This window comes from Nannospalax galili, unplaced genomic scaffold (genome assembly GCF_000622305.1).
Source record: "Nannospalax galili isolate Female #2095 unplaced genomic scaffold, S.galili_v1.0 scaffold205, whole genome shotgun sequence".
Classification (NCBI taxonomy): domain Eukaryota; kingdom Metazoa; phylum Chordata; class Mammalia; order Rodentia; family Spalacidae; genus Nannospalax; species Nannospalax galili.
The window spans coordinates 2,673,344-2,692,280 of record NW_008353921.1 but is presented as its reverse complement, the minus strand read 5'-3'; the positions used below and the strand labels follow the sequence as shown (position 1 = coordinate 2,692,280).

Genomic DNA, 18,937 nt, shown 5'->3' with positions numbered 1-18,937 from the left:
AGAGAATACCAACATAAATCAGCAGCCATAAGCATGCCCTCTCCTGTTTGGTTTGGTTGGTTTCTTTTTTTAGTATTTTATTATTTTTATTTTATGTGGATGTGTATTGCCTACATGTATTTAAGTGCACCCATGTCATGCAATGCCCACAGAGGTCAGGTGTCGGATCCCCTGGAATTGGAGTTATGGATGGTTGTTAGCCACCATGTGGGTGCTAGGAATTGAACCCGGGTCTTCTGGAAGAACAGCAAATGTTCCTAACCACGGAGCCATCTCTCCAGCCCCTTATTTGTTTTTGAGATAGGGGCTCATGTAGCCCAGACTGGCCTCATATTCACTTTGCAACTGAGGATGACCATGAACTTCTGATCTTCCTCCTCCACTTTCTAAGTGCTGGGATTATAGCATACACTACCACACATGCTTTATATGGTGTTTGGGATGGAACCTATGGCTTTGTACATGCTAAGCACTCACTCTACCAACTGAGCTATGTCCTCAGTTTGCCTTCTCCCTTTGAGATGGGAATTCTATGGTGGCCACTGCCAACAACTTGCAAGTCTTAGGTGTGGACTCCTAGCAGACAGGCTTGTAGAGGCTCAGAGAGGGTGAGTGCATAGTATTCTTGACACCTCTTTTGGCCACACCCCACATCCCAGCTCTCAGACATTTCCTCCTTCCCAATGTCTCCTACACTCTGTTTCTCTCTATGCCTACCCTACCTACAACCACAGTCCATGGAATGATGGAAATGTTCTCTACATGGCTAACATGTTGCAAGGCATCAACTCTTGTCTCCTTCTACTGCTCCCTACAACCCAGCTGCTTATTCTAAAATGCAACCTGGAGCACCCAGTGCTCTCGAGGCAAAGTAGAAGCTCCTAGGTCTCTGTGGCCCTGTCTTGCAGCCACACTGAGCAGCCCAGCTCCCAGGAAGTCCACAGTGCTGCAGTCTGTTTGGGGCAAGGACAGCAGCAGAGGGGAGGGTAGCAGGAAGCCTCCTGGAGGGGTGGCCTTGGGCAGAAAACTAAGGGCCATGGATGCAGGAGTTTGCTGGTGAGCAGGGATGCCATCACCAGAGGCACAGGTGTCATCAGAGTTGCTCAGCTAACAACAAAGACCTCATGATGTTGTAGTTCAGAGAGAGGGTGAAGAGATGGGAGGTAGGGCCAAGACCCACCAACACAGTGACTACGTACATGACACACTATTCCCAGAAAAAAGAAAAAGAGTGGACCAGGGTAAGGTAGCACCCTTGAAGCTTTGACTGCTTAAGAAAGCAAAGGGCCAACATGAACAATGTTCTAGAATATTCAGTAGACTAGGATCAGGTGATCTCTCCCCATTTCCTTTCAGCAGAAAAACACTGTGTTCACGATTTATAGTTTAATAAAGAGAGAGGGGCCACCTTTCGGGACAGAGGCCACCCACAAGTCCTGCTTGCTTAACAGAAACATTCCCACACTGAAGAGAAATTTGCTTATCTTTGAAGGCCAAGTTGACCATGCTGCAGATACTGCAGCCCAAGCAACCGGGTGTGTGTGTGTGTGTGTGTGTGGGTGTGTGTGTGTGTGTGTGTGTGTGAGAGAGAGAGAGAGAGAGAGAGAGAGAGAGAGAGAGAGACGCATCCCTCCTGCCACACCGAAGGTCACCACTGGCAGTGAGATGGGGCTAGGTCTGCCAATCTTTACCTCAGGAGTTCAAGTACAGATTCCAGGCCAGAGGCCAAGGGCTTCCACCGTCAGCCCTCCCTACTGCTATTCCAACCTTTCGCCAGGGCTTAGCTAGAGATGTGCCTGGCATGACACCACCAGGAGGTTCACATATGTCAATACTTGAAAGGCCCAGGCATGGCTCCTCCTGGCAACAAGGTAAGGCCCAGAGAGAGTCAGTAGATTGCTCTTGGAAACACAGCCTGGAAATATTATAAGGAAATTTCTAGAAAATGTCTGCCTTTTTATTTCCTCCCTCCCTTCTTCCGTCCTCCCTCCCTCCCACATCATTGAGCACATTACATAGCAAACAGCATGCGAGATGCTAGGGATCCGCTTGGGAATGAACAAAACAAACCGAATCCCACTGTGTTTTAAACTTTATTCTTCAGAGGGGAAACAGTCAAGTAACTTCTCAGATATATTATACCATAAAAAAAAAAAAAGAACACTCTAAAGGCCAGGACAGAGAAGAGGGAGGGTGACCATGTCAGGAGCCCGAGTATGCACAGGGGAGGCTAGAGCTGAGAGCAGAGGGAGGAACCTGAGCCAGCCTCTACATGAAGAAGCAGTCTGGAACATTCCAGGCCGGGAGGCCATCAGGTAAGATGTGTGTGGAAGCAGCCAGGTGGTCAGAGGGGGTAGAATGTAGGCAGCAAGGGCTGACTGCTCACCAGGGGACCCAGCACAGAGCCTGGAGTCTGGGGCCTGATGCAGAGTGACTGGAAATGAGGGAGTGAGGCTGGAAAAGCAGGCAGTAAGACCCCGAGAGGACTGTCAGGCCAAAGGAAGGGTGTGAGGTCCCTGCCCACTAAGGCAGCATGGGAAGGTTTTAAATGGAGATCTGAGAAGTGTTCAAGGATTGTGTGGCTCAGAGCCACAGCTCACTTCTGCACAGAGCATAGATGGGATCTGATTCTGCATCAGAAAGTCTCTTTAGTCTCTGCAGGGCCTCCTGGCATGTGGTTTTTAGTCACTGGACAGGAAATGTCGCCAAAGCCCACCAAGAGGTAAGATTCCTTAGCTGTAATGCAGGAGGCAACAGCCTTTCAGAAAAGCAAGAGAACAGCATCAGGACGGTGGGCAGAGCATCAAACCAGAACATGCCTGTCCAGGAGGGAAAACTGTCCCCAAGACACCTGGACAGGGTCTCAGCCTATTGTTAACATCAGGCATTAAGATAATGGAATTATGTGTGTTGCTGACCTGGAAGACAGGACCCAGGGCAGTGAACCAGGGTTTAGGGCTCCCTGTGAAAGGGCGGGAAGCCACCCTCAGAAACTGATGGAAGACATGCTTGCACTAAGCTGATGAATGCTGAGCCCTGTCAAGATTACTCAATCTTGCCCTTGTTTAAAATCAAAGTCTGGCACTTAGGCATCTGTAGTTGGAAACAACTCAAGTTAACTCTGCCAGGTGCTTAAGAATATATTCTCACCTTATTTAATTTCAGAAACAGGCAAGCATTGCCACTCCCATTGTAGAGATGGGGATACTGAGGCCTGGAAATAATGACTAGCCTTCCAAATGAGTCCAGTTCCCTTCAATAGCCTCCTCTTGACACAGTGCCTTCACAACTGCTGTTCCTTCTACATGCCTTCTTCATTGCCCGGGTCCTACTCACCTTCCAGTGCAGACAGGCATCCCCTTCTCTGAGAAGCCCTTGCTGTCTACCCCAAGCCTAGCCTGGTGGCCCCACAGCATCCTCAGTTATAATACCCAAGGCATACTACACACATTTGAAATGGTTTTGTCGTCTTTATCACAACAGCTCCTGCAGGACGGAGACCATGTGTGACTTGCCTGTCTGTGCCTGTCACCCGCCATAAAACCTTGGCCACAGTGGGCTTGGAATATTCTTTGGAGGGATGAATGAATGAGGAGCAGATGAACTGAGAAGTTGTAAAGCCAGGATGTGACCCTGGGTTGGTCTGACAAAGCTACAGGTCAGTATGACAAAGCTATCTCATAGTCAGTGTGTGTGTGTGTGTGTGTGTGTGTGTGTCCATGCATGTGTGCATCTTATAGTGCTCTACCAGAAAGTGTGCAGTGAAGAACTCAATACCAAACATCCTGAGGACCTCCATTCATTCCTTCAAAAGAGACTGGGTGCACTGGATAACTTCAGTTGTCAACTTGACACACCTGGGTTGAGGGAGCCTCAATTGGGGAATTGTCTCCATTGGTCTGGCCTGTGGCTATGTTTGTGGGGTGTTTTCTTGATTGCTGAGTGATGGGGAGGGTCCCAGCCCACTGTGGGCAGTGCCACCCCTGAGCAGATTGTTCTGTATAATATAAGAAAGCAGGCTGAGCATGGGCCGGGAGAGCAAGCCAGTAAGCAGTATCCCTCCCTGGCCTGTGCTCCAGCTCCCGTCTTCAGGTTCCTGACCTGAGTTCCTACCTTGGGCTCCCTGATGAACTGTGACCTAGGAGATGTAAGCCAAATAAACCCTTTCCTTCCCAAGTTGGTATTGTTCCAAGTATTTTTGTCACAGCAATGGAGAAACTAACTAGAACATGGGGATAACTCAGTAGGTAAAGTGCTTGCCATGCAAAGATGAGGACCTGAGTTCGATCCCTGGCACCCACGTAAAGAGTCGGGTGTGCCTGGAATCCCAGTGCTGGGCAGAGGGAGACAGGAGGATCCCTGAGGCCTGCTGGCCAGGCAGTCTAGTTGAACTAGCCAGCCCCAAGTTCAGTGAGAAACCCTGTCAGAAAAAGAAAAAACAAGCAAAACAGACAAACAAACAAAACAAGATGGAAAGCAATCAAGGAAGACACTTGACATTGATCCCTGACCTATTCACACAAACACCACCCCTGGGTGAATGGGACAGCAAATACAGTCAAGGATTGGCCACACCTTCTCCTGTTGCAAGCAAATCCCACAGGAGGCAGATGCTAACTAACTACTTTTCCCATACAATTTGGCCTAAAGTAAAAATGACCCTGACAGCTGACTTGCACCAAGACAGGGAGGGACTATCTGCAAATGACTAATACCTGGTAAAGTAGTCATACTTTGAGTTTCCTTGAGCACAGTGACAGTTGTACTTGGGCCTCCCTGGCAGCTAAGGAGACATATGGCTGCTGTGGAATACAGGCTTCGAGGACAAGGTGGCTCTCAGACTACCTGTCATGACACGCTTGTCCTTCTGTACCTCCTGTACTAAAACCCAGAGGGAGGTGATAGCACAAAGAAGACAAAGCACCAGGATATGAACCCAGGACTTCATCCGACTCAGTCGCATGTGATCCACAGCCCGGTTTTGCAGAAAAGTTAACTTGCATCTAAGTGGAAGTGGGGAATGCAGGGTACATGGGGGCAGGGCAGGAGGCTCCGGAGGTAAGCATCACTCACTGAGCAGTCGACAAATATTTACAGAATGCAGGAGCAACTCTGAAGCCCAGGGTCTACCTTCCCCTGTGGAAAGTTCAGTTTGAGTTAAAACACGGTGCAATGCAACAAAAAAGTATGCATGAGATTGACCTGGGGTTATACTATCGAGTCAGATTCATTTCCAACAAGTTTCTGAATCATTCCAGAAAATGAGGCCCAACTCTGAGATAAGCACTCTTTAATCAGCAGTAATGGGAAGGTGACCCATTGACAAATGAGGCCTGAGGTTGAGAACGGTAGAGACCCCAGCTGGTGACCCAGACCCCCAAAGAGAACGTACAACAGCAGAAGCAAGAGACAAGTGATGCTCAAACCCCTGCACACACACACACACACACACGCATGCACATGCACACCCACACTCATGCATGCATACACATGGCACAGACATGCATGTACATGCTATGCACACTCACACATGCACATACACACATGGCACACACATGCATGCACACGTACATATGCATATAAGTGCATGCACGCACACACATCTCATGGGAGAGAGCTCTGTGTGGAGACTACCAAGAGACAGGGTCAACCCCCAGCTCTCTCCTGCCTATGGTTCCACTATTTGGATTTGCTAATCGGTGAGTAAATAACTTGTGCTTATTTCTAACATACTTTCCCCCGCAAACTACCACAAAGTTTCCAAGAGAAAAATCAATAAGAGAGAACTTGGCGCTCAAGGCAGCCTGTGGACCACGTGCTTTTACCTTCTCTTGATTCTAAACCCTAATAGAACAACAACAAAAAAAAACTACCTATCTTAATCTACCTATAGGTAAATAGAGAAAAGTTCATGTGCATATATAGCTTCATAATATATCTATATTCATAACTCAGACACAGATCTGTATATGTGAGAATGTAATCGCTCCCTCAGAGTCCAGAAGGCAACAGGAAGAGGACGGCAATCAGAAACATTGAGACATTGCTGGAAATGAAGAGGCTGAAGGACAGATGGGCAGCACAGCCCGGGAGCACCCTGGAAAGAGAGCCCCAACCCACAGCCTCTGGAAAAGCTATCCCAACCAGCCCCTGTATGGTCCCAAGAGAAGCAGCTGGGTCTGGGATGGGGCAAACAAAGGCTCTTCACATCAGCCTTTGATCGTTGGCTTGGCCCCAAGCTAAAGCTAAAGGACAGTAATTCTTTCCTCATACGTTTACTCAGATGAAAGGAACAGACATGGAAGAAGTCCCCGCTGGTCCAGAACTCCATTTCCTAACCTCAGTTCAGCAGACACTTTGAACCCTGTCACACATTGTGAAGAGGGTTTTCTATGCATTAAAGGAGTCTTTGTAGCATCCCTGGCCCCCACCTGGGAGAAGTCAGAAGCATCCCCTCCTCACAAGCTGAACAACCACAGATGTCCTCAGACTGCACTTGAGGAGAAGCACTGATCTAGGAAGCTGTCACAGGTGAACTCAGGACAGTGGTGGAGGGAGTGGCAGACCCTGGGGCTATGCTTTCTGCCCAGTATTTCAGCCCCAGAGTCTCGGAGTCTCCGTGTCAGTAACTCCTGTATTCACACTGTTGACAGTTATCTTATTTACACAGACCCAAACCTACAGGGTGATTTATCACCTCGGCTTGGGAGAAGCAATAAAAACATATGGTCGGTAATTATTAACCTAATGAGTCATAGTAAATGGTAATTTTACATCTTCCTGAGAAGATGTTGTAACACAGGATGATAAATTTTGATCAATTACATTGATGCTTAAAACTTACTATGACTATGCAGTTGGGATTTCTGGTGCCTTCTAGAGAGAGAGCAGAAGACTGTAATTTTGCAATACTTATTGCTGGGTTACAGATGTATAACTTGTCTTTATAGAGTGCCCACTATGTGCTCGGAACTGGGAATTCAGCCCAATCCCGAAAGCTCAGTCATTCAGTGGAAAAGGCAGAGTATATTTACCTGATGAAAGGCCGTGTGGATCTGCGTTCCACTAGTTCAAAATGCAAAGCAATAATTCAACATAAAATTGTCGGGACTACTGAGTGTTTGGCCTGTGGGAAGACGTCACATAACTGAGTGGATGGGGAGCTTTGTGGGGGCATAAACAGTAGCAAGAGGGTGGTCCAGGCAACGAGAACAGCATCTTTCAAATTGGGACCCTGTCAACCCAGGTGGGAAGGCCTGCCCGCAGGGGAGCAGGGACGCCTTCTTGCTTCTCCTTAGCCTGCTGGGTTTTAAGCAGAGAAATGCCTGGAGGCCAGAGGTGGGTGCAGAGGGATGGAGGCTACATGTTGCCAAATTCACACCAGTCTCTTCTGCTGACAGGCAAATTCAATGACTTGTGTTTGTTCCTGAAGTGGTAGGGACATTCAGCTTGCCAAATGCTGGCCCAACAGGACCACCTGGAGGGCAGCAGAGACACAGCTTTCTAGAAGCCTGCACTGAGGGTGGTAACCAATCTTGATGGTTTGGGAACTGCCCTGGGGGGATCACTCAGTTCTAGCCTAGAGCCTGAGGGAATTTGCCTACCTTGGACATAGGGGTGTCTTGTAGGCCTGGGACACATAGCCTGGGCTCAGACATGGTCAGGTGACCTTCTCTAGTCCCCTGATAGGACCAGAGGAGTGTTCTTCACCTTGGGCAGAGTCTTACATGGGTTCCCTGAAAACACATTAAAGTGGTGTTGCCTGTGGAAGATTTATACAGAGGGAGGGGAAAACCGGGGGTGTTGTGGGGTGCCGCCGCCGGAGAGGGACACAGGCTTGGGCAGAGGAAGAAGTTGGTCAAGCTCTAGAGGAGGAGTTGTCTTAGGAGGAAGGAGACTGTCAGGCCTGTACCCTGGCACACTATGTAGGCTGTAGGCAGTAGCCTGGGTGAGGTAGTTTCTGATGGACAGCCTTTCCTGCTGGAGCATTATGGGAACCCAGCACCTGACACTTCCCAGCTGCACCTGACACTTCCCAGCTGCACCTGACACTTCCAAGCTGGGAGTTGGGAGGCACCAAAGTCTGTTCCAAGGCAATGCATTTTAGGGTTGAACACCTCATACCTTAATTCTTGTGAGCCCAAGAAAACAGACCTGAAAAGGCTAAACTGGTGCTCAAGGTCACCAGCTCAAGCCAGCAATGATGCTGTCTCCAGGTGGCTCTGTTTTCTCTATCACCAAAACTCACTTTCTCTCCTAGAGATGTGGAGGTTTGGTGTTAGGAAAGCCAGGTCCTGCCCTTCGCAGGGCTGAGAGGGGTCATCAGCATCAGTATGCTGTTTCCTCTTCCGGTGGCAGGTACAGAACCTATTTTTAACATTTGAACTTAAGAGTTCTTTGCACTGTTCTTAGTGAATGGAAGTGAAGGCTTTTCTTGCTGTGCTATGTGTTGTCATCTCCAACCCTCCAGGCAGCACCATGGGGGAGGAGCTGAGGGGCATTTGGCAAAGGAAGAGGTTGGGCCACTGAGCAACCTGCCTATGCTAATGATGGTGGGGACAGCCCATAAGCCCTGGTCTGCAGCGTTCCACAGCCACCCCACACTGAACTGCCATCTGGGATCAGTTCTGAGAAACCAAGAAAGAGATCATGTAAAGGAATCACAGGACACAGGTAGCCGTGCAACAGGGGATTCTTGGGAACCAGTGTGCAGGAACCCAGGCTCTTCACTCACAGCTGGACCCTCTACTTGCCAGGCTCCACCCTCTGGTCTGGCTCAGGAGTTGGCTCTAAGCTGCATCACTCAAAGACTTGGCCCTTGTCCTGCCCCGGACTCCAGATACTCACCACAGTCTTCAGACTTTTAAGAGGCAAATGGAGGCTGCGTTCCAGCCAGCCCTACATTCCTTTATTCATTCATTCATTCACTTATGTCAAGAGCAAATGTCTGTTGAGCACCTATCTGTCAGGACCACTCTGGGAATACCATACCCCTCCCTTATCCCAGGGGCCACCTCTCTAGACCCCCCCTCAAAGGATATGCCAAACCCTAGATGTGCCACGGTTTTCTGTACATATCATTGATAAAGTTTCATTTATTTGGCATATCGTGGCATTAACAATAATAACTAATGACAATACAGAAAAATTAGAAAATACAGTGTTATAAAAGTTATTGTTTATTTCTGGAATTTTCTATTTAATTTTCTTTCAGGCCAGGTTGCCAACCCCAACTCCTAGCTGGTGTCAGGTGCTAGGTTCCCACATTGCCCTGGCAGGAACTGCTGTCCAGTAGAAACTACCTCACTCAGGGTTGGCTGACTACAGGGTTGATTGTGAGTAGCTGAAACCAGATAAACTAAGAACTTAGATAGGAGAGAATACCGCGTAAAAATCAAACCAGGGCACAGTGGCTTACACCTGCGATCCCAGCACTTGGGAGGCTAAGGCAGGAGGACTCCCACAAGTCGAGGGAGCCTAGGCTACACAGTGAGACCCAACTTTAAAAAAAACAAAAGTACCATGCTGTATTTTCTCCAGTGTGCATTTGTGGCTCCTTGGTCAAAAATCAGGTGGCTGAAAATGTGTGAATTTAAATATGGGTCCTCGGAGTTGGGGATTTAGCTCAGTGGTAGAGTGCTTGCCTAGAAAGCACAAGGCCCTGGGTTCGGTCCTCAGCTCCAGAAAAAAAAAAAAAGACAAAAAAAAATTAAATATGGGTCCTCAATTCTATTGCACCGATCAATGTGTCCATTTTTATGCCCACACCATGCTGTTTTTATTACTACAGTTCTGCAGTATAATTTGAGACCAGGGAGATAATACCTCTAGCAGTTCTTTTATTGTTCAGGATTATTTTGGCTATCCTGGTTTTTTTGTGTGTGTTTCCATATGAAATTTGAGATTTTTTTCAGTTTATGTGAAGAATTGTGTTGGAATTTTAATGCATATTGCATTGAATTTGTAGACTGCTTTTGGTAGGTTGACCATTTTCACAATATTAATCCTACCAATCCATGAGCATGGGAGGTCTTCCCATCTTCTGGTACCTTCTCCAATTTCTTAAGTTTTTATTGCACAAGTCCTTCACTTCCTTTGTTAGATTTATTCCAATTTTATGGGTTTTGAGGTTTTCGAATGGAGATCATTTCCTGGATTTCTTTCTTGGTATGTTTGTTGTTGGTATATAAGAAGACTGCTGATTTGGGGGTGTTAATTTCATATCCTGCTACTTTGCTATATGCATTTATCAGCTCTAGGAGTTTTCTGGTAGACTTTTTAGGGTATTTCTTGTATAGACTCATATCATCTACAAATAAGGATACTTTGGCTTCTTCCTTTCCAATTTGTATCCTTTTTATCCCCTTCGTTTGTCTTATTGCTCCAACTAAGACCTCAAGTCAACACCCTCAAACAATATTGGTCATTGCCCCTGCTCTTGGTTACCCACCAGAATTTCACAGTAAGAACTTATTGCTGAAGACACTACATACATGAGCTGTAGAACAAACAAGGAGAAATCAGGGGGTCCTGATGTCAGAACCTCATCTCTACTAACTAGCTCTCACAGTGCTGGAAGATACTGTGCACACTATCAGAAGAAGAAAAAAAATTATCAACCTGTGAATCCTGTGAACTACAACAACTGGCCTGGCAAGATACGCCCACTGGTGCTATAGTGGCAAGAATATTATGGGAGTGACCGACCACTTTCTACCTGGGTTTAAGGTCCCTTCATAGGATGGAGCCCATACCCAACACTGATATCAGAAACCTGAGGTTAAACAGATCACAGGGCATAGAGGAAAGTCTAATACTAGTTTTCTACTAAATAGTTATAGTATTAAATGTGAGACTTCTAATGACTTATTGTTATACCCATAGAATAATACATCCCTCGAATCTTATCAGAGAAGTTTCTTTATGCAGAAGATGGTGTTTGACACAGAAACAACTGGCTAACATGCAGAAAACAAGAGGCTGCAGAGTGTTCGTCCTTGAATAGAATACCTGTATCAAATTTCTTCCTCCTAACGCTCAGGGATTATTGAGGAAGAGGGGTCAGGAAGATTGTAAAAGCCACAGTTGGTGGATGACCACAAGGACCAGACAACTGATCACTTACTCATATGAATTCACAGCAGTGGTGACAGCATGTGCAAGTCCCATGCAAGCTCAAAGCAGACAAACTTCCAGACATGGGGAAATGGATAAAAAACCCCAACCCTACATAAAAACTATTGGCAATTGATGGTTTCTGGGAGGGGAAGAGTCAGTCTCTTTCAAAGATATGACTCTTGGAGGCTGGAGAGGTGGCTCAGTGGTGAAGAGCACTGGCTGCTTTTGCAGAGGACCCCGGTTTGATTCCCAGCACCCACATGATGGTTAACAACTATCCATAACTCCAGTCCCAGGGGAATTCAGTGCTCTTTTCTGACCTCTGCAGGCATTGCACAGCATGGGTGCACTTACATACATGCAGGCAATACACCCATACACATTAAATAGAAAAATAATAAAATATTTTTTAAAAAGATGTGACTCTTGGCAGGTTAACCAGGCTCCAGTGGATGGACCCACACTAAAGGATATATGGTGGGGACACAATTTAGAGTCTATAGACCTTACTTTTCACACACACACACACACACACACACACACACACACACATTCACATGCACACAATAAATAATAAATAAATAAATAAATAAATAAATGAAAATGTGGTAATTTTTTTTAAAGAGATGAAATCCCTTTATTTTGAGACAGGGTCTCCCTATAGCCCCAGCTTGTCTGGAACTCACTACATAGACCCAGCTGCCTCAGCTTCAGAAATCTGCCTGCCTCTGCCTCCTGAGTGCTGGAATTAAAGGTACCCAGCATGGATTCTCTTGCAGGCCAGAGCCAGAAGCTCCAGCCCCCTGAGACAGATGCTCAAATTGGTCCTTGTTGTAGTTTGGATATGGCTTCCCCGGGCCCTCCCACAAAGGTCCCTGAAGGTTCCTGTGATTGGAGGCTTGGTCTACATGAGGGCTGTGTTACGAAGTGACAGATCCTTTAAGATGTGAGGTTCCTTGGGAGATCCCTCATGGCAGCCCTGAGGTTGTTCTGTGGGACCCTGAGAGGGTCTCAGGAGAGGGTTGCTCTAACAGCAACAAGCCCTGCCCCTCCCAGCCCTCTGTGCCAGGTCTGAGATAGAATCCTTGTTCCTACATTTACTTTGTCACTGCTGTCCTTGCCATGAAGTGACCCAGTGACACAGCCCTGTGCTGTGTTCTCTGGACTTTCAATACTACCAGTTAAATAATTTTTTTCTAGGTTTTTTTTTTAATTGCTAACACAGACTTTCTTTGTGTAGCCCAGGCTGGCCTGGAACCCATGAAAACCTCTCTCATAAACTTAGCCTGCTTCAGGGATTTTGTTATAGCAATGAAAAGTAGACTAATACACTCCTCAGAAAGCATCATCACCATCCTCCTGGTGGTGGAACCTTCCATACACTACAATTATAAAGGACATTCCAGTCCTTTATTCCATTATATTGCCACACCACACTGTCCTGTGGGGCTGATGGTCACTGATTTGTTTCCCATTTTCACACAAGGAACAGAAACCCAGGAAGGCTACTGATTGACACTCAGAGTCACCCAGGAGGCTGGGATGAGCAGTGGCTGTCCTGGGCTATTGCTCCTGACATTCCAAAGTGTGACCCTGGGAGGTCCCTCCAAAATAGGTAGGTATAGGATTAGATGGGAAGGAAAGAGCTTTTCAGCTGAGATGCAGAACTCCTTGCATGGATCCCTAATTCCAGCCAGCCCAGGGCAACTCCCACAAGACCCATGGCAGTCCCCTGTCCCCTGCAGAAGGAAGCCATGCAGATATGATCCCGAGGGATGCTGTTAAGGTCTCAAGTGCAGGTGAGGCAGTAAGTGTAACCTCTACTTTATGGTGTTTCCTCCAGTCATTGATTAACCAAGCTTTTCTAGTTCCACATCCTTACATGATGCTGTGCCCAGAGTTGTATGGGTGAAGAGCAAAATCATTCACCTCCCATTACTTACTTAACAGAGCCATTATGAGCAGGCACTGTGCCAGTTGCTGGACATGGTCCTTGTGTGCCAGGAGCCCACACAAAACTGTACACAAACAACAAAACCACCACTTCTCAAAATGTGGCTCTGGACCAAAAGTAGCATCACACAGAGGCTCACAGACATGCAAATTCTCAGGGCTCCAGCCCAGCGCAGATGAATCTAGCGCTCTGGGAACAGGTCCCAGGAAGCTGCCTTTCAGAACTTATCAGGTGAGGGGAACTTGCTGCTCTTTCAAAGGACTGGGGTTTGGTTCCCAGCATCCACACTGGGCTGCTCACAACCACCTATAATTCTAGATCCAGGGGATCAGATGACTTCTTCTGACTTCATAGGATCTTGCACATATGTGTACATTCATGCACACATACATAGACACATACATATAAATAAAAATTTAAATAAATCTTTAAAAAAATCTTAGCAGGTTATTCTTATATAAATTATTTAAAAGGGGCTGGAGAGATGGCTCAGTGGTTAAGAGCACTGGCTGCTCTTGCAGAGGACCAGGTTGTATTCCCAGCACCCACATGGCGGTTAACAACTGTCTGTAACTCTACTTCCAGGGAATCTGACGTCCTCTTCTGACTTCTGCAGGCATTGCATGACTTGGGTGCACCTACCTATGCTCAGGCATTACACTCATAAAACTAAAAATAATACATAAAAATATAAAAATAAATAAATTTTCAAAATATTGGTCAGATCAGAAGTCCTTCCTTGGGGCTAGAGAGATGGCTCAGTGGTTAAGAGCACTGGCTGCTATTGCAGAGGACCCATGTTCAGTTCCCCAAACCCACATGGTTTGTGGCTAACAACCATCGGTAACTCTAGTTCCAGGGGATCCAACGCTCTCTTCCGACCATGGTGGGCATTTCACGACACAGGTGTACTCACATACATGCAGGCAAAACACTCATACACATGAAACAAAAATAATAAAAAATATTTTTTTAAAAAAGAAGTCCTTCCTCACCTTCCCTCTTTATTTTAACACCAGTCTGGAGAGATGGCTCAGTGGGTAAATGCTTACTGTCTAAGCCTGAGGACCTGAGTTCAGATCCCCAGAACCCATGTAAAAGTCAGGTGGTAGAGTCACACATCTACGATGCAGCACTAGTCTAACCAAAATGGTGATTCTAGGTTCAATGAGAAAGTGGTTTCAAAAAATATTATGGCACGATAAAGGAAGACAGCCAAATGTCAACACCAGCACACACAGACACACACTCACAAATACACAAGTCCCAGTCCTTGGCTCACCTTAATCATCTTTCCAACATCATATCTAAAGTCCTATTACCATTAATCATAACATCATATATTTCATCCAGTTACTTATATACATACTGCTATATAAGTTTTGTGAGCAACCGTTTGAATCATCTAATTGCCATAGCATCAGAGCCAGCACAGAAGCAGTGATTGATAAATATTTGTTGATTAAATGACAGATAGAGCATGACACATCCCACTCAGTACAGTTATTAGGGGAGCCTGGAGTAAGCGAGAAAATTGCTGGCCGCAGAGTGCTCCATGGGGATTTGGTACCCAGGTTGGTCTTTAAAGATATTTCAGACTGGGATAAAGAATGCTTGGAACAGAGAGGTTAAGCCTCTTACTGGATTAAGTCTGAGGTGATTGCTATCACCATCATCTAATCAGTAGCTGGTTTGTACTAAGGACTAACCTAACCTACATCACCTTGCTCTGCCCTCCTAACCTCAGAAGTAGGCAATGTACTCAAGAGGGTATCAAATTTCAGTGATGTTAAATAATTTGCCTTACCCACAAAAAGACTCATAAAAGAATGTTCACGGGAGCTTTATTTATAATATCCCCAAACTGGAAACAAACCCAAATGCCCATCAGCAAGTGAATGGAACAACTGATTGTGCTGTATTTACATGATGTAATATTACTCAACAACAAAGTGGTAATAAACACAGGGAGGGAGGGAGGGACAGAGGGAGGGAAGGAGGGGGAGTGAGGGAGCGAGGAAGTGAGGGAGAGAGAACAGATGATTCTGAAAGACAGGTCGAGCAAAAAAAAAGCCATACACAGAATGTTTACCCTGCATATGAAGAGCTTAAATAGAGTTAATAATACCCCAATTGAACTTAAATAAACCATTGGTAATAGAAATCAGATAAGAAGCTGCCCCCGGGGCAAGTGATGAAAGTACGGGCTGGGAAGGACACAAGGAAGCTTTCTGGACTAATGGAAATGGAGATATTCTATAGCTACATTGGATCAGTGGTTACATAGGTGTTTCTCTTTGTCCAAGCCCATGGAACTGAGAGCTTAACATGTGCATTTTATTGTTTTAAATCATATCTCAGTAACAAAAACAAGTTAGAGAGCCAGTAAGATGCTTCAGCTGGCAAAGGTGCTTGCCACCAAATCCGATGACCTATGTTCAGTCCCCAGGATACATATGGTGGAAGGAGAGAGCTTCAAGTTGTCCTCTGACCTCCACATGAGTCCCCCCAACCCATACACATAAATAAATAAATAAATAAATAAATAAATAATGCAATTTAAAAATATTTAAAGGAGCTAGGAATCATTTTCTTTGGGTCATGAAGCCGTAAGTAAAGATGTGAAGCCAGGTTCACCCTATTCCAAAGGCCAATTGGCACTGGTCTACCATAGCTGATAGGGGGCCTCCAGCCTGCTAAGGGGCCTTCCAAAATCTGAATGAAAGGAATTGATACTCATTCAAGGATGGTGTCCTCAACACCCAAATCAGGACAGGGACTCACAGGGAAGCCAGACTACGATCCTGCAGAGGCTTGAACCTCAGCTACATCATTCACCTTCTTTGTGTGGTCCACGAGTACACTGCTCCATGACTCAGTTTCCCTTTAATGAGGATCAACAGCTCATAGGATTGCAGATCCTCTATGCCAGAGGCTAGAAGCCACAGTGTTCACCAAGCACTGTTATCTGTTCTTACATTAAAAAGTAACATACCTGCGTCAGATCTGGCAAGCAATCTTTCTAACGCATGCTAAAACTATTGCAATGGGTAAAATACACAAGTACTTCACAGCTAAAAGAGGCCCCAGCAGCTTTTTTTATCATTGTGTATTTTCACACACACACAAAAAAAGATGCCAAAAGAACAACCACTGCTCATGACTTTGGCTTAAAGAGGCTGAAATCTGTGTGTAGAGGATTGCTAAGGGGACAGTCACCAAGGGGATGGTCGCCTAGGGGACGGTCACCAAGGGCCCTTCCAGGTCAACTGCCCCATGGTTGTCTGACATCTTTTGGGCAAATGCTTGAGAGACAAGCCTCTTGTCCTGGTTCCAGAAACAGAGTCCCCAGAGTGTGGGCTGTGTCCTGACTCTACAGTTAATTCTACACACACACACACACACACACACACACACACACACACACACACACACACCACCCCACCCCATCATCCAGTGTGGTCACCACACCTCAAGGCCTCAGCTTACCCTCCAGCTCTGATAGTTTTTGCCTTTAAGGGCACCTGAATCCTGGACTTTCTTTTTTCTCCTTCAACCTCTCACCATCAGCTTCTAGGGGCAGAAAAGAGGAGTTCCTGGTCATAGTAGTGTCCTTCACCCTAAGCACCACCACTGAAGGACACAGCCCACTGGGGAATCTTCTACCAGCAGGACTCTGGACCCAAGCTGGGTCTGGTGCCCCTCTACCCTAACCTAAAAGACTGTGTAGCAGTACTTACATTTGGCGGTTGCTCACACCTTCCATTCAAGCATTCTAATGGCTCCCTCTTCTCTCCTTACATCCCCAGCTCTGGGCCAGGGTCCTAGATCACAGAAACTAGATTCCCCAGCTTTTCACACCCTCCCCTTTTGGGTCCCTTCGCCCCCCCCTCCACTCCCCGGCAGGCTGTGATCGCCACGTTCTATTGCTGAGTCAGAGGTTTCTAAGCTTCAGCTTCACAATGAAGCAGGGGCCTGGGTAGAGTCTTGCCTGCCTCCCAAAGGCCCCTGGGTGGGCTGACCTGGTCCCACTCTAGTGGGATTTGATTTCCACCTCTCAAAGGAGCGCTCCCAGCTAAGCCTCCACCCACCTAGCCACCCAGCCTTTAAGGCACGCAGCTCCAATCTCCCCCCGTCCCCTTCCTCCAAATCAGAAAGTTAAATTTGCCTTGCCTGCTTTGTATTTAAACCTAATAAAGCCAAGAGCAGATGACCCACTGCCCGGGCACCCAACCTTCCTGCTCCAGCAGAACTCCACTTGCTACTTTTAATCTATTTTCCCTCCATCAGACTGTATGCGGCTCCAGAACCCGCCTTCTCTCAAAGGCACCATCCCCCGCTCTAACTTTGCGGATCAGCGCACAAAAGATAATCATTCCTAGTCTCCACGAGATTCTTGCCGCCCACTGCCACCCCACGACGCTCACGGCCCGCGCTGCCGGGAATCCCCTGCCCCGGCGAACTGCAAAGGGCTCTAGCAGCGGCCCTTAGGGCCTGAGGACGCTCCTGGAGAGGCCCAGCCCGGGAGGCCCCAGACGCTCAGCTCCAGCATCCTTCCAGCCAGGGGCTGGGTGGAAAGCCAGCAGGGAAGGGGACAGTCTCCCCAGAGGGTCGCCGATCCGGCCACCCTATGTGCACTCACCACGCAGCGCCAAGGGATCCCGCGCGTCTGCACCCGGACCGCAGGGAGACCCACGCGCGCGTTTCAATCCGGGCTCCGAGTGACGAAAAGCGGCGCTTGGCTCCAGCCGGTCGCAGACCGACGCACAGACCCAGGGACGCAGCGACCGTCTGGATTCCCAACTAAGTTTCAAAGTTCCCTTCCCCGCGAGGGGAGAGGAGGCGGGCGGAGCGACCACTCCTGCCCATGGCCTCTGGGCTCCGCTGGGGTCCCGGGATCCAGGCACGCGAGCCTCCTGGTGGCACCATGCAGCCGGGACCTGGCTGGGGTTGGGGACAGCGACCGCGGAAAATGGGGTTGAGAGATGACTAGCTGCAACCCCAGCCCGGAGGGACGCCCGTTCGCCCATCCCGGGAGGGGACAGGACTTGACTGGACGTCGCCAACACAGAACCCAAGGCGCCTAGGGGCAGTGACAGCCAATTAGTAGTAAATGGCCAATTAGTGCGCGGCACCGAGAAGTTACAACCCCAAAAGCGCGAGTGTAGACCACCGAGGGGTGAAGGGCGCTTGGAGCCTGTGGCTGGCCCTGGGTGTACCCACATGTGATCGTGGTCATCAGAGAGATTTGTAGCTGAGGTTCCTCGTCAGAGGGATGGCCCCTATGCGACCGTGTGCACTTGTGGGTCACTGTGAGTGTGAGCCGTGACTGTCGGAGCGACTTCTTTGTGTGACTTTTGTCATTGGGTGTGACAGTGGATGGGGACATGGAGCGGTGTGTAGCGGCATTGTGTGGGGGGGGGTAGGTGACTTGTGTGTGGTGGTGTGACCGTGTGCGTGGGCGAGTGGCTGCGTGTGGTTGTGTATAAATGACTAGCACGGAGGGACCGTGAAGGCTGAGAGGGGTGCGCGGCTGTCTGAGTGACAGTGGGTCGCTGCGCGTCGGCTGCTGAATGCATGTGAGGCGTGGGCGAGTGTGTCACTGTGTCGTCGTGCGGGTGGCTGTCGGGGTGACTTCTGCTTGTGATCTGAGCAACTCGGAGCGTGTGTGACCGCCAGGATAGTGGTGTGAGCGGCACGTGCCCGTCGGCGGGGCTGCTGTGTGCATGTCCCCCGTGTGCGCCCCGGAGTGGCCGCGTCCGCAGCGGCCAGGTGACTCCTGCCCGGCGCTGGGGCCCGGGGCACTCGGACCCGGGACACTCGGTCCCCGCTGGCTCTGGAGCCCCCCCACCCCACCCCACCCCC

General features: G+C 48.1%; 1 protein-coding gene across 2 annotated transcripts in view; it reads right to left on the bottom strand.

Annotated features, from left to right (window-relative positions):
• Tox2 (TOX high mobility group box family member 2) overlaps positions 1 to 17,821 on the bottom strand; it is a 137,309-nt gene extending 119,488 nt beyond the window's left edge. The window contains exon 1 of one of the 2 annotated variants that reach the window (XM_008850994.2): positions 17,715 to 17,821. The gene's annotated coding sequence lies outside the window, so the exon portion shown is untranslated. Of the gene's footprint in view, positions 1 to 16,812; positions 16,861 to 17,714 lie in introns of those variants that run through there. The other variant, XM_008850998.2, reaches the window with a different exon arrangement.
• Between the last annotated feature and the right edge of the window lie 1,116 nt (positions 17,822 to 18,937).